The sequence below is a fragment of the Scylla paramamosain genome, chromosome 15 (assembly GCF_035594125.1).
Source record: "Scylla paramamosain isolate STU-SP2022 chromosome 15, ASM3559412v1, whole genome shotgun sequence".
Taxonomy (NCBI): domain Eukaryota; kingdom Metazoa; phylum Arthropoda; class Malacostraca; order Decapoda; family Portunidae; genus Scylla; species Scylla paramamosain.
The window spans coordinates 14169714-14181907 of record NC_087165.1 but is presented as its reverse complement, the minus strand read 5'-3'; positions in this window follow the sequence as shown (position 1 = coordinate 14181907).

Sequence of the window (12194 nt, the reverse complement as noted above, 5' to 3'; positions counted from 1 at the left end):
TCGTTGTTGTTGTTGTTGTTGTTGTTATTGTTGTTGTTGTTGTTGTTGTTGTTGTTGTTGTTGTTGTTGTTGTTGTTGTTAGTGTTGTTGTTGTTGTTGTTGTTGTTGTTGTTGTTGTTTTTGTTGGTGGTGGTAGTGGCGGTGGTGGTGGTGGTACTCTTGTGTTGCCGCTGCTGCTATTCTTGTTGATAGAGGTGTGAAAAGTAGCGGCGATGGTGGTGGTGGTGGTAATGGAGGTGGAGTGGTGCTAATGATGATGACGATGATTATAGGAAATGGTGGGAAAAGGGCGTATCTGAAATGAAATTGACCAATTGACGGTCGTGGCGTCTGATGAGTAACAGATTTTTTTTTTCCAATAGAAATTATGTGACGTTAACGCATTTGGCCAAAGAAAAGAGAAGGAAAAAAAACGAGCTTAACCAGATGACCTGACGTGTAAAAAGCGATATTTCCTACCCCTGGTTCGTCTTGCTGGATGGAATTAAGTTACATATTACTAGAATTTTTTTTTTATTCGAATTGCGTTTTCCAGTAAAGATACGTATTACTTATATAATGGACTGAATATGCATGTAGTCTCGTACAAGAACACACACACACACACACAAACAAACAAACACGTGCGCTCCTACTCACATAAATCTGATTCGTCTTGCAGTGTTTCTTTTCCATGTCATGAAAGAAAAAAAAAACTTTGTTCAAATTCTTAAAAACCCTTGCATGCCAAGGTATAGTCCCAGTGAAATTTAGTATACAGCTTCATGAAGACCAAGTAAATTAGTAACCACATCAGAGAGAGAGAAAAATGCATTATACAAATCAAATAGGTAAAAAAAAATGAGGTGGACTTGACATACTTGCACTTCCAACCGTACACACTCAAAGATGCAGACACACACGCCCGAATGGAGGCTGCCTGAAGGTATGCATGAGGAACACTAGCGGCAATGCAAGGCCCATCCGTCACCTTAATTAGAACTGTGCCGAGGCCGACCGAGATCTTGGTGGAGCGTGAGGCCATCGCCACTCACTCCCAGCTGGGCGGAGGTGGTGGCATTACTTGATCCACTTTTGGCCTTCACCAGAACGTTACTTTTAGTTCGCTTGACCGCACACAAACAATTAATCGTGGCAGCAGCGTGGGAGGAAGAGGAGGAGAGATGGAGTAAGAGGTGGGGGGGGGAGGGCAAGGAGATGGAGCAGAAATAGTGACAAAGCTGAAAGGCCATAATGAGTAATGAAACTTGAGATATGGAAAGAAAAAAAAATCACTAGAAAAAATGAAAAGTAAATGAATAAGACAGAAGATGAAATACGATGCCATTCAGAGGATTAAGGGAAGTACGTGCAGGGCAACACGTGAGAGAGAGAAACTTCTATTACTATTATTTTCTATTGTCATTATTCATACTACTGGCAGTTCTATACCGAAGAGACTTAAAACCAGCAATATCAATTAAACAACTCATTCCGTAGAGGCTGTAGCTCTTACCCAGAAATCAATAGGGAAGATATCTCCTTGTAGGTTGCGAGTAGAAGAGAAAAGGTTTGCTTGTTAATTCTTTCCAAACACCTTATAACTTCCCTTTCCTTGTTTTCTTTAATATACGTCAAATTTCAAGCATAAATAACAGATCTAGTGGTAATGATATTATTATTATTATTATTATTATTATTATTATTATTATTATTATTATTATTATTATTATTATTATTATTATTATTATCATTATTATCATTATTATTATTATTATTATAGTATTAGTATTAGTATTAGTAGTAGTAGTAATAGTTGTTGTTGTAATAATAATAAGAGACAATAGTAATAATGATGATAATGAAAATGATAATAATAATGTAACTTCCACTGTTTTCTCTTTCATTTCCTTTTCAAAGTACTTTTATAACTACCACCACCACCACCACCATCAACACCACCACCACAATCCTTTTCCCTTTCTCACTCTCCTTTCTAACCGCGGAAGAGAAGGAAGGGAGAGAAGTAGTGACAGGTGTACCTAGCGCAGCACAGGTTAAGGCACTTAGTCCGCCACGGGGTAAGGAACATTAAAACCTTCCGGCTTGAAACAATTAGACGAAACGGACGAGGCAAAAACCCAGTAAAGAGGGACATGTCTGAAGGTCGCTGCTCCCGTGAGGCGTGAAGGAAAAAACGACTTTATGGGGTTTGGACTGTATGCCCTTCTCGTTTAATTAATGCTATTCTCCTTAGATTGCTGGGAAGATGGTCGTGAGGAAAGGGAGTTTTCTTCATTTCATTTTTTTTTTTCCTTTTTCTCGACTTTTTTTTTTTTTTCACGGTATCTGGTGTCTAAGGGTAGAGAGGTTGTGGGAGAAGTGTTTGTAGATTGCCATTAGAAGTATTACGTGCGTGAGACAAATGTTGTGTCATTTGGAAGTATTTGTCTTACGTGCGGTGAAGGCTATTGTTATTAAATGTATGTGTGGAATGTGTGATGATTGTTGTTGTCACTATTATAGGTGTGTGTGTGTGTGTGTGTGTGTGTGTGTGTGTGTGTGTGTGTGATGTGAATGTTGCTATCATTAAAATCATGTGTGTGTGGGATGAATACTGCTATAATCTCGTTAGAAGTACGTGTTGTGAGTAAAGAAAGCCGTTGTATCATTAGAGTTATCGCTTATGTGAGAGATGCCTCGTCATGTCATTACAAGTGTGTTATTTTGTTTTAGTGGGTTGCTATGAGTGAGGGAGACTGACCGAGAGTACACGAAGGGGGAAAAAAGGAAAATCCGCTATTTTACCACTGATCCGCCAAAAAAAAGCGTTGATTATACGTAAAATAGATAGAGAAAATATAAATAAATAGACGCCAGTTATGTTATGAAAATGTTCCAATAGACTTTACTTGGAATAGTTATAGCATAGAAAAAAAGTTCCTCCCTTCTTTCCGCTGAGTTAGCGAGTTTCTGCACAATGCTGGAAGTGTTAACAAATGGCGCACTGAGAAGTGGGAAAGGTCACAGTCAAGTCCATGAACATCTTTGCTCAAACTGGCTGCTTGTTTCTTGGCCTCCACTTAACCAAGAGTATGATCACTATACAGTACGTGCATTTTGGTCTTCGAAAAGGTTAAAAGAATACCGTCCTTATACATGCATTCCGATCTTCAAAAATCTGTGTTCATCCTCTCAAAAAACTACTATGCTGTAGGTTTTCCGCAGTAAGTTTTGCAGGACACTAATCAGCTTGGGGAAAACAATTTTACGCATGTGTTTAAGTTCACTGATTGTGTGTGACTTCTTCTTCTTCTTCTTCTTCTTCTTCTTCTTCTTCTTTTTTTTTTTTTTTTTTTGTGTGTGTGTGTGTGTGTGTGTGTGTGGTTCATTCTGTTTAATTTACTTTTATTTTTTTGGCTTAATTTCTTCTATCCTTATTGTTTTATTTATTTCCTTTTCTTCTCTCTTCTTTCTATAACTTGCCTATGTGCATTTTATTTCGCATGCTTGTACTTCGACGTATTTTCTTAATGAATAGTTTTCTTTCGTTTTTTGTATTTCTTTCCTATTTAGATTTCTTAATTTTAATTTTTTTTTCATTATGATAAGCTACATATATAGACATTTTTCATGCGTGCTTCTATCTCTTAAGCCTCTTTTTATCCTTCATTAATTTTTCTTCCCTTAATTCTTATCTTTCTTCCTCCTTATTTAATTCCTTTTCATAACCTAGTAAAGTAAACATTTTTCTCACCTTGCAGTATCACAAATGTGTATTACTTACATGTCTTAGGGCCGTAGGAGAGGAGGATAGAGGGACAAGTGACAACAGGAGGAGGAGAGGAAGAGAGGGAAGGACGGCATGGATGGCAGGTGGATAGAAGGGAGCTTGGGGGAGGGAGTGGCGAGAGGAACGGGTTGGTCACTCAGTCTGCTTCGTCGCGGCGCTGGCACACCGTTACGCCGCGCCGGGGTGAGACTTGTGGTGTGACGACGACGGGGAGGAGGAGGAGGAGGAGGAGGAGGAGGAGGAGGAGGAAGAGGAGGAGGAAGGAGAGAGGGAGGGAACGACGAAGAGAGGTGGTGTGTGTGTGTGTGAGTGAACCACTAAACACATACAAAAATAGCAGGAACTTTACCAAAAGTGAAGGTAATACGAATGGTTCATGGTAGGAAAAGAGCAAGGTCAAAAAGACATCATTGAACGGAGTATGCATTTAACAAAAAACAAAAAAAAAAAAAAAATCTTAAGAATTTTGTTATACTCTTGATTCACGTTTGCTTTTTGTTTGAGTTTGATAATCACATGTATGAGTTAACATTTTTTCCGTTGATATATGCATTTTTATTATAATTATATGCACTGTGAGTTTCAAGTTTACTGATTATATAAAACTTTGTATCAGAACTATTTACAATGCCGGTCTTAAGTTTAAACATTATATGCGTCACTGATTGAAAAATAAAAGCTTTCACTAAAAGGTATTTAAATCCGTTTTTTTTTCTATTTTATTTTATTATTATTATTATTTTTTTTTTTGTGTGTGCTTTCTCAAATCTCAGGCTTTACCACCTCGGTGGTTCTCTTTGTGAGCGGCAACACACACAAACTTATTTACTGTGCATAGAGTATGTGTGCGTTCCTACCCCCCTACCCTTCTCTCTCTCTCTCTCTCTCTCTCTCTCTCTCTCTCTCTCTCTAGTCTAGAATCATGTAATTTCACATGCAAACGAAGACTATGGTTTGTATTTGTAAACTAATGAATTTGAGTTTTGTATAAGTAAGAAGGCAAATATATGTCGCATTTTAATCACCATTCTGAAGCAGGTCTGCAGCCTCATAGCATTAGTAACGTGACGGCAATTACCGAAACTGAAGCAGGAATCAGTGGGACTATCATTATTTTCATATGGAACTTTATGTGGGTATAAAATCACACACTTTCAGACACATAGAAGACAATAAAAGTTACTGTGGACTTCTTTTCAAGGATGCTGTTTTGATTCTAGTGATACGTAGTTTAACAAGGATTCTACACTATCAATAGGAAAAACACCCGTGAGAACCTGACTAATAATCTCGTGGCCTTTGAAAATAGACCTGATGATACCACAACCTTTAATTAACCTTTTTCCCAGCGATATGCAACAATTCTCGACAATAAAAGCAATGTATGAGATCTTTATAAGCGTCTGCAAGAAAGGAAAAGATTAGAAGAATAGATTTTTACAATTTCTATCCCATATAATATTAAGAGTGGCTGCAGAATAAGAAAAAAAAAAGTCTCAGAGTGGTTAGTGATTAAGGAAAGATGTATCAGGTAGTGGTGAAATGGTTAAAAAAACGAGCTAAACGACTGTGTATCCTAACATCAGTGAGAAGATGCTGGAGGCCCGTGGGGTGGAGCAAGAAGCTGTCAGACGTGACTGGTGAGATTTGTGTTACCAGTGGCAAGATTGTAGCGGCCACACCTGCTACGTAAACTTTCCATGCTGTGCTGAGTCAGGGAGGAGACCCGCTGAGAATGGCGGACCTCCTGACTGACAGCCGGTGATCGCTGGTAGCATCACCGCCGAGGGAGTTTTCCGGCCAGATTTCGCTCGTCACGGTACTCAGGCATCGTGGTGACGGAAACTGAACGGGAAGTCTTAGCGTGTGTGTAAGCTGGACGCGTGATAATGTATGATAAGAAGAGGAGGAAGAGAAACGGTGAAGAGGTATAAGGATGATAAGGATGCGGGAGATGCAAGAGTAAAGGAAAGAATAAGGAGGAGAGATGTGAGAAAGAGGCTGAATCAGAAAGTGAAGAAATAAATGAATACACAGAATAGAAAAGAATGATCAAGAGCATAGGCAGGCGGGAGGAAGAGGAAAGTAAGGAAAAAGAGGAAGAACTAAAGGAACAGGAGAGAAGGAAGAGCAGAAGCAAAGGAAGAGAGGTGGAGGAGGAGAGAAAAGAGAGCGAAGGAAGAGAAGGAGAAGGAGGAAAGAGAGGAAGAGGAGTAACAGGGAGAAGAATAAAGAGAAGGGAGGAGTCTTAGCGAGAGACTGTTTGCACGCAGGAGTCACCCGCTGTTGTTTGTGTTAAAAAAGAAGAGAAAGAAAAAAAAGTCAGCAAACAAGTAACAGGAATCTCAGTGGGCATTAGCCGTGAAAATAGTCCGTACAGTTTATTACCTACGTCGAAAATAAAACAAAAAAGAAAGAAGAAAAGAAAAATTAGAGTAAAACAAAAGTGAAGTGAAAAAAGGGAAGTCAAATTGAACACCACTTAAAAAAAAAAGAAAGAAATACGAATAGAAGAAAAAAAAAGACATTTCTCAAGACAGGATAAAGAATTTTGCATTTGACACAACAACTTTTTATTATTATTTTTCTTTTTCCCTTTTTCCTCAAGATGGATTGGAGTTCGACTGACAGGCAATGAAAATACGAGGATACGTGTGTTTCTCTGTTGGATTCACGTATGTGGTCCATTAGTAAGATAAGAACATTCAAGTACAGCCTTGGAGAAAGAAAGAAAAAAAAAAAAACTGCTGATCACTTATCTAAAAATACATTGAATTATATTGGTAAGAGATGAAAGGAAAGAATGAATAAATGCATAAGGAAATAAAGTAAGAAAATTAACAGATGAATAAATTAATAACTATAGAAAGAAAAAGTTGTTAATTACCTTTATTAAAACAGTAAATACATAGATAAGATAGATAAATAAATAAATAAAATAAATAAATAAAAAAGAAGAATCTGTGTGAAAAATAGAACAAGAATAACAAAGAATTAAATATATTAGATAGATGAAAAAATGATACTAACATTAACTTTTCATAAAAAAAATAAAATTGTAATAATGATAGATGGATGAATAGAAGAAAAAAAAAAGAAAAAAAAGAAAAGAAAGCTGGTACTCGCTTCTCCATAAAAGATTAAATAACCACAAAAAATTTATATGCGTGAAAGAAGAAAAAAAACAACAAAGAATGCCAAAAACGGATATGACCGTAGATTGTTCAGTTATCTTAATATTTCTCTTCAAACCTTTGCGTCTTAGAAGACTGCAAGAGAGAGAGAGAGAGAGAGAGAGAGAGAGAGAGAGAGAGAGAGAGAGAGAGAGAGAGAGAGAGAGAGAGAGAGATTAAGAGAATGTTCCAAAACTAACCAGTGGAAAAGAGGGGGTAAATACACAGGCTCAGTCTTTCATTAGTAATCTGACGAAGGAAGGTGAAACATGTCGAGCAACGGAGTCCCGGGAGAAGTGGCAAGCATTATTTAAGAAGTTAAGAAGAGCAGCAGCCATGGAAATAGCGGTACATACCAAGAGATGCACAGTTGCCGAGGACTGGGAAAGACTGACGGTTTACCTGTGGAAGGGAAGCTGATGGAGATTAACACTTTAGTAGATCCACCACGTTAAGAAGTGTGTTATGAATGGTACTCCTCCGAACGATGTAGAAGTTGTAGTTGTGATTGTAGTTATACTGGTATAGCTAATGCTGCTGCTGCTATTACTATAACAACAACAACAACAACAAGTACTACTACTACTACTACTACTACTACTACTACTACAACAACAACAACAACAATTTCATACTAGTACCACCACCAGCACCACCACAGGCGCCACCAAAAAATCCCACTCAATAAAGCACATACACAGCACCAGATGACCGTGGTGGTGACTGAATATGGTGCCTGGTGGTGCGGGGCGTGCTGGCTAGCTAGCGGTGGTGATACTGATGGTATGGAGTGAACATTATGGTGATTACAGCGTTATCTCTGGGACTGCGGTGACAAATGGCTGTAATCAATGTAGTGGTGGTGGTGATGGTAATGGTGGTGGCAGTGAAGGGGACCCCGCTGCGTTACCTTTGTCGGTATGGGAGTGTATAGTAATGGCAATGGTGGTGGTGGTGGTGGTGCTTGCCTCTCATACCTTGCTAACTCCGTGATTATTTTGTCACTTTAGTCTGGGTTTTCATGCGTCAAGAGTGCACGGTAGCTCTTTCATTCTAGACATTGAGAGTTGTTATGATTATTTTTCTTTTATTCTTTTATCATCTTTTGTCTTTTCCGGTCAGTAGAGGAGGCTTTCAAGGAGTAGGAGGAGGAGGAGGAGGAGGAGGAGGAGGAGGAGAAAGAAGCGGCTGTAACGGAGAAGCTTTGTTGACAAGTCTAATGTTTTCTTGTGTTCTCTCTCTCTCTCTCTCTCTTTCTCTCTCTCTCTCTCTCTCTCTCTCTCTCTCTCTCTCTCTCTCTCTCTCTCTCTCTCTCTCTCTTTCTCTCCTATTATGTATCATCTGCCTAATTATTTGATTTTTCGCCTCATCAATACTGATTAGCGGAGAAGATTTGGTTGGATGCGGAGGTTAGACAAGCTTGTGACGTGTGTGTGTGTGTGTGTGTGTGTGTGTGTGTGTGTGTGTGTGTGTGTGTGTGTGTGTGTGTGTGTGTGTGTTTCAGAGTTTTCTCGTCCAAAGAATGAAATGCAAGTAGTGAAGGTACATACATGCAGGTTAATTAACTTTTGAATTAGTAATGTAGCAGTGAAAATAGCGACAAAAGACAGTAAGAGGTGTAACATTTCTATGGCATGCGAGAGGCTGAAGACAATTATGTAAGAGAGCTGAGACGAGGTCCTACTTTTAAATTACGTAGAAGAGTATTAGAAATTAGGTACTTTATTTTATCTATTCTTTTCATCCTAGTGTAATTTTTGTTTTTAGGATCGTCCAGGAAATCGTCAACAACAACAACAACAACAACAACAACAACAACAACAACAACAACAACAACAACAACAACAACAACAACAACAACAACAACAACAACAACTACTACTACTACTACTACTACTACTACTACTACTACTACTACTACTACTACTGCTATTACTATTACTTCTATTACTACTACTACTACTACGACTACTACTACTACTACTACTACTACTACTACTACTACTACTACTACTACTACTACTACTACTACTACTACCGCAGCTGCTGCTATTACTGCTACTACATCAACGATAAAAAAAAAACACTCAACACCTTACTAATTAATTCCATAGGGGGATCCTAAAAAAAAATCAAGCCTTGGCTACAAACTTCATAAAAAAAAAAAATGAAAGGGACCTATTTGTACCTTGGGAGACATATCTATATACGTACTTGCGAGTCGACAATTATTTCTACACATAGGAGTGACCTCTGTGGTTGCTTCACTGTGTTTGGGGTCTGCCGTCCCTTCCTTCATACAGGGGGAACAGAAAGGAAAAACTGCTCCAGGCACGACCTTCTCCTCCGCCCTTACCGCGCGTCTCGTTACAATGCGGACCTTCTCGTAAGGTCAATGGGGTGAAGGGTTGTGGTGTGTGTGTGTGTGTGTGTGTGTGTGTGTGTTTGTTTGTTTTTTATTTTTATCAATTTATTGGGCTCACAGAGCGACAGACCTCATACATAAATTAATTTCTGCCTAAAGTGGACACGTGACACGCAGGACACGTTTATAATGGTCGGTCGGTGGGTATTTGAAGCCTTGTGTGTCCGAGACAAGTGTATACGGAATTCCAGTCCGTCTGAATCAATAATTTGGGTCTCGTAACAATGACATAAAAACACTTCCATTACTGATTCAACATCCACCAAAGTGTGGATGCCGTACTAAGATAACAAGTAAATTATGCATTGTCTATAAGGAGATATTCATATACGTACGTCGAGTAAGTTTCGTTCCTGAGACCGCGTGTCCCTGACTGAGGGGCACTCGAGGCAGTAGTGCTGGAGACTGTTAGCGTTGGATCGGTCACACAACTCGCTCTGAAATGCTTACCTCAGAGACTTGCTTGGTCGGTATCCAGCCAGAGTCGAGCAGAAACGATGTTATGCCTGCGAAACATGAGTCCTCGACGATGGTACTTCGAAGAGGATGGAAGTGGTCATTGTGCTGAAGAAGTACTCTGGGTCCGCTGAACATTCGTGCGATGGACTGGTGTGAAGGGCGGCTGAGTGAATCCTTCGTTTGTATCAGAGGAGGGAGCGTGTAGCATTGTCAGGCTGGGGCAGTATTCAGACATTTTTTGCGAGGCAATCCACCGCATCGTTGGCTGCAATTCCAACATAGGAGGGAATCCACAAAATCGTTATAATGAGGGAGTGATCATGAGCTACAATTGACTGAAACAAGATTTACTGCACTAAGCGGCGGTGTTTGGGTTGCGGGGAGGATCTGGACTGAAGGGCGGACTGTCTGCTACGCCGGCGTATCTCCTTTGATGTTTCTCACCGTTTCTGCCCTTTTACTTTTTCATCTGCCCAGTTTCTCTGCTCTGCTGGAGGCACCTACTTTGATCTTTCTCGCTGTTTCTACCCCTTTACTCTTCATCTACCTATCATCATCATCATCATCATCATCATCATCATCATCATCATCATAATCATCTTCATCTTTACTATTACTGTTCAACGGAAAAAAAAAAAAAAATACTATAACAGCAGCAGCAGCAGTAGCCTCAGCAGCACCAGTAGCCTCAGCAGCAGCAGCAGCAGCATCAGCAGAATAAGAATAAGAATAAGAAAAAAGAATAAGAATAAGAAAAGACAGGGAAGAAGAAGAAAAAGAAAAAAAAGAATAGTCATTACAAGACCCTCCCTTTACACACACACAAACACACACACACACACACACACACACACACACACACACACACATTCAGTAACTGGTCTCCTCGTAATTCTTGGGGCAACGTCAGTCTGCGCCACGCCTCTGCCCCACTCAGCCCTCATGAACTCTCCCAGGCTCACCTCCTCCTCCTCTCCCTCACCCTCTCCCTCGCCTCCTCCGCCGCCGTCACGTGACTCCTCCTGCAAGACGGATTTGACTGAAAATAAACCTGCTTTGCTCTCCTCGGTCGAATTAAAGCGGTTTCTGGGAAAATTTGTTCAGGTGACAGAGGAGTTAGTCACGTAACGTTTTTCCTACCCATTCCCTCATCCCCCTCTCGCCCTTCTCCCTCCTTCACTCTCTCTCTTCCCTCTCTCCTTCTCCACCTCCTTCCCTTCCCTGCCTTCCTGCTCCTGCTGCCGCCACTTGCCAAGGAGCTGGTGAGTGAGGAAGGAGCGAGGGAAGACCGTGATCATCATGTAACTGTTCCCACCCACAGGAGCCTTGTAGGGTCACTGTGTGTGTGTGTGTGTGTGTGTGTGTGTGTGTGTGTGTGTGTGTCATTGAGCCTGGGTGTGCATGCCTAAGTCTTTTTAAGCCTTGATATACTGCTTTTCAGACTGGCTCAAGTTTAAACCAGTCCAAATGAACAGGTAGCCATGAACAATGAATTGGCAATGTGAATTAGTTTTTTTTTTGCAATTCTTTCCTTTTCTTTTTCTTTGAGAGATCTTTCGCAGGTCTTTTTCATCCTGAAGTAGTTTTTCTTTGTCATTCTTTCTGCCTCCCTTGTGTATAAAGAATGAAGGAAATGATGTATAATTTGGTGCATTTCTTAAATAAAGAATAGAAAATATGTGGATATCATAAACCATGTTGACTTCGCAGGGACAGTGAATAGGTAATCATAATTCCATTTAAACAAAATTTGCAGTAAAAACGCTTTATTACAGCTTATTACATCAACATTTTCTTCTATTTTTCTTGTTTTCAGGTGTTCTTTTTATAACCAAGACCCGAAAAAAAGTAAAAAAAAAAAACTTTCTGATAAGAAAAATCTTTGGAAACTGCGGAGTTGAAAAAAACAAAACAAGAACAGTAGAAGAAAATGCTGATGTAATGAAATCATATGAATGAATGCATTATTACTATTATTGTATACTCGTATATATTTTTTTTGAGCCTGTAAATTTTGTTTAAAGCGAATCATGACAATCTGCTTCATTCACAGCACCCAATCTCCATTAAGCAGCAGGTGGGCTATAAACATGTCTTCTTAACATGGATTATGATACATTTCAAGAGACGTGTGTAGCTTGTGCATTACTGGTGTGTAACGTCACCACCAGTTTGGTCAAGATGTGCAAAAAAAAAAAAAAAATAAAAACCCAGCACTGAGTATGAGCATGTTACCTCACCTACGCGTAAACAAGACTAATTACTCTCTGCACACCTGCGTATTTACCTTTGCTTCAGGATTACGAATATTTTTCTTGGTGAATCTTAAAAGTTGGCGTATTTGTTTGGCTGCCATTTTTTTTTA